The 3,621-nt window shown below is 43.9% G+C and overlaps 1 non-coding gene across 1 annotated transcript; it reads right to left on the bottom strand.

Annotated features, from left to right (window-relative positions):
* Positions 1-665: 665 nt before the first annotated feature.
* On the bottom strand, positions 666-882 carry LOC123360430. The gene has a single exon (XR_006576015.1). It is a non-coding gene; the product is annotated as a small nucleolar RNA U3 (small nucleolar RNA).
* Positions 883-3,621: the final 2,739 nt, after the last annotated feature.

Genomic DNA, 3,621 nt, shown 5'->3' with positions numbered 1-3,621 from the left:
GGGGAGACTGCAGGAACTATGGGATAGCTACGCACAGTGCAATGCTCCGGAAATCGATACTAGCCTTGGTACATGGACGCACACCGCCAAATTAATGTGCTTAGTGTGGCTGCGTGCACTTGACTTTATATAATCTGTTTCCAAAAACTGGTTTCTGTAAAATCGGAATAATCCCATAGTGTAGACATACCCTGAGACAGCTTTAGAACCCTCTACCCACTATATGCCCAGAGACAGCAACTCTCAGATCCTGTGTGGATTGTCTGATGTGCTTGGGGCCAAGAGCAAACTGCGTACCCCCTGCCAGAGCAGGAGAAGTAAAAATAGGGGCTTCCCAAAAAATGGAAAGGGAAGAAGAGAGAAGCGGAGAAGAAAGTGGAAAAGAAAGAGAACTTGCTGACACAGGACCCTATCTAAATTCTGAAATAGATTACAAGAAAAAAAGAGAGAGAGCAGCATGAAGAAATTTTAAAAAATCTTTCAGTAAGTACTGAACTAGAAATCTTTAAAATACCATTTCACACTACCTTTACTTTTTTTCCAAATTCTACCAAAATAAATTAAGACTTGCCACTAAACAGAACTGCACAAAAGCTTTGCTTTAAACAAATTCAGATGATAGAAAAAAAAACACATTTATTTTTAAACTTGTTTTATAAGGACTAACCACTCAGTCTGTGTTCTTTTCCTCTCAGCTTCTCAAAAGGAAAGCAAGAACACTCATCAATAGCAGACAGCAGATGCATTAAAGCACCACTGTCCACTCACTTCATGCTCAGAAGAAAACACTTTAACTCCTCACCGTGGTTAGCAAGGTCAGACACTTTCAACCACACATCTCTAGTGACAAACTATAGAAATGATCCCTGAAAGTATAGTCTTAACAAAGCTGTGCTCGGCTACACACCCAGGCTAATGTGCACCAGCTCTCTTCCCACGGTGAATGTTTTCATACAACAGGTTTCACCCCCAGCAAATTAAAGACCAAAAATCTAAAACCAGGTTCCCATTTCATTAAAGCACAATTGAGACAGCTTTAGCACACTGTCCATTAGAAGATGTTTATGTTGCTATTTACAGAAACACGCCTCCTGATTAGCATGTGGAGCTCTTAGCAATTAATCAAACCCTCTTGCTTTGCGATACCTCTCACAGGCTCCTCTGTGCCACATGACAGCTTGTCAGGCACAGACAATCCAGACAGGTCAGCCCTTTCTAACATGCTCCGCAGCTGTTTCTCTCTGGCATGCTCTTAAATTCATCTGCACTAGAAGTTTTTGTGGGTTCTATGTTACCGGTGGTACCTGCACTAAATCAGTGGCTCTCAACCTTTAGAGAAACCTGTACCCCTTTCAGGAGTCTGATTTCTCTTGCATACCCCCAAGTTTTACCTCACTTAAAAACTACTGGCTTACATAATCAGATGCAATATTTATAAAAATAAATCACTTGAATATAAGTATTGTACTTACCTTTCAGTGTATAGTATAGAGAACAGTATAAACAAATCAATGTATGAATTTTAATTTGTTACAAATTTGCTAGTGCTTTCTATGTAGCCTGTTGTAAAACTAGGCGAATATCTAGATGAGTTGATGTACCCCCTGGAAGACCATTGGATACCCCTGTTTGAGAACCACAGCACTAAATCACCCTTACTTTTAGAACTGGTGCCACTTGACCCAAGGCATTCGGAACCATTTCAGTGCTAGTAGACAGTAGCAACACAGCTGCACTAGGTCTGTTGTTCCTCCCTGCACAATTCCCACTTGGAAAGAAGATATCTTCTGGTCTGACCCTACCATTGTGAGCTGCATAGGCAACTTTCTCTGTGTTATTTGAGCAGAATCCACACACTATATACTACCTGTATGGCCCTGAGGATGCCACATCGGCCGCAGCTGCTGATTGGGCCACAGGTTGAGAATCACTAGTCTATAATTTTGCAAAGTCCATTGCCACAGGCTTTTTCCCCCCTGTCTGCTGTGAGACAAGAGCACATGAAATTCATAGCAATATAAATATGAGTGAAACCACCCAAATAGATTTACATAAAAACTAGACAGTCTCATTTTAAAACAAAGAAAAACACAGGCCACACAGGGAGTGGCACAAGAGTCTCAAATGATTTATACCCTCTCCTACCGCCATTCAGCATAAGAATTAACCTAAATGGATCATGACTATTTAAACAGGGTATCTTTCTCCTACAAAGCAGAATAAGACAAAAGGTTGAGGCTGTTCCCCTTCACATTTGGGGGGGAGAGGGGAGGAGTAGAAGGATTTAGATGCTCAATCCACTTCAGATTAGGAAAGAAACCAAGCAGATTAATGATTTACTCAAAACCCACCCCAGCAAAAAGAAAACCAGACTATCTGCACCTAAGCGCTATACAAGTTTCTAAATAAAGCTATTATATCTAACCTTCCTCATAACTAGATTTCTGGTTCACTACAAAAATGCCTTCTTTTATTCAGTATACAAAGTCTAACCACTCAGTCTGTGCTCTCCCCTCTCGCTTTTCCAACTAGCAGTCTATACAGTAACTCCTCACTTAACCTTGTAGTCATGTTCCTGAAAAATGCCACTTTAAGCAAAACGATGTTAAGCGAATCCAATTTCCCCATAAGAATTAATGTAAATGAGGGGGTTAGGTTCCAGGGAAATTTTTTTCACCAGACTATATATACACACACACAGTATAAGTTTTAAACAAACAATTTAATACTGATACACAGTGATGATGATTAGCTCAGCTTGCTGAGACCCCAGCTGCTGCAAGCTCTCTCCCTCCTGAGCCCTGCTCTATGGAAGATGGGGTAAGCGGGGTGCAGGAGCAGGAGGTAGGGGGCACCCTGACATTAGCCCCCCCCTCTTCCTTCCATCCCCCCGGCACAGCAAGCAGGAGTCTCGGGGAGCAGCTCCAAGGCAGAGGCCAGGAGCAGCACATGGCAGTGGGGGGAGGGACACAGCTGAACTGCAGGCAGCTGCTGCACAGGGAACTTAGGGGAGTGGGGAGCTGATAGGGGGCTGCCGGTCCATCCTGGTTCCAAGCCCCCACCAGCTAGCTGCAATGGGCTGCTCTTTCTGAAAGCAGGAGACAAAGCAGGCAGCTGCCAAACAACATTAGAAGGGAGCATTACACAGCTTTAAATAAGCATTTTCCCTAATTGATCAGCAACATAACGAAACGTTAACCAGGCTGACTTTAAGTGAGGAGTTACTGTAGGAGGGTTTAGGTCAGCTCAGCTACGTCTCTCAGGGGTGTGGATTTTTCATTTACCTCAGACAGAAAAAAAGAGTAACAGAAAAGAGAAGAAATAAGATGGGAAGGAAAACACCCAGTGGGGCATGGGAGATGTTGACAGATGCAAATCCCTCATGTAAACCCCTCCCCCCCATGCCCTTCATTGTCTCCTCCACCCATTGCAGGGTTCCCCAGTCTTTCTCCATGGCAGGGGCTCTGTGTGTTTGATTCCACCCATAGCAAGGTCCCCCATTCTCCCCAATGGCAGGGGCTCTGTGTGAGCCGCTTTTCTCCCCATTCCACCCTCTACCCACTATAGGGCCAGGAGACAGCAACTCTCAGATCCGGGGTGGATTGTCTGATGTGCTTGGGG

Source organism: Mauremys mutica, unplaced genomic scaffold, assembly GCF_020497125.1.
Source record: "Mauremys mutica isolate MM-2020 ecotype Southern unplaced genomic scaffold, ASM2049712v1 Super-Scaffold_100264, whole genome shotgun sequence".
In the NCBI taxonomy this organism is placed as follows: domain Eukaryota; kingdom Metazoa; phylum Chordata; order Testudines; family Geoemydidae; genus Mauremys; species Mauremys mutica.
The sequence above is the reverse complement of the archived record's forward strand: the minus strand, read 5'-3'. Positions and strand labels throughout refer to the sequence as shown.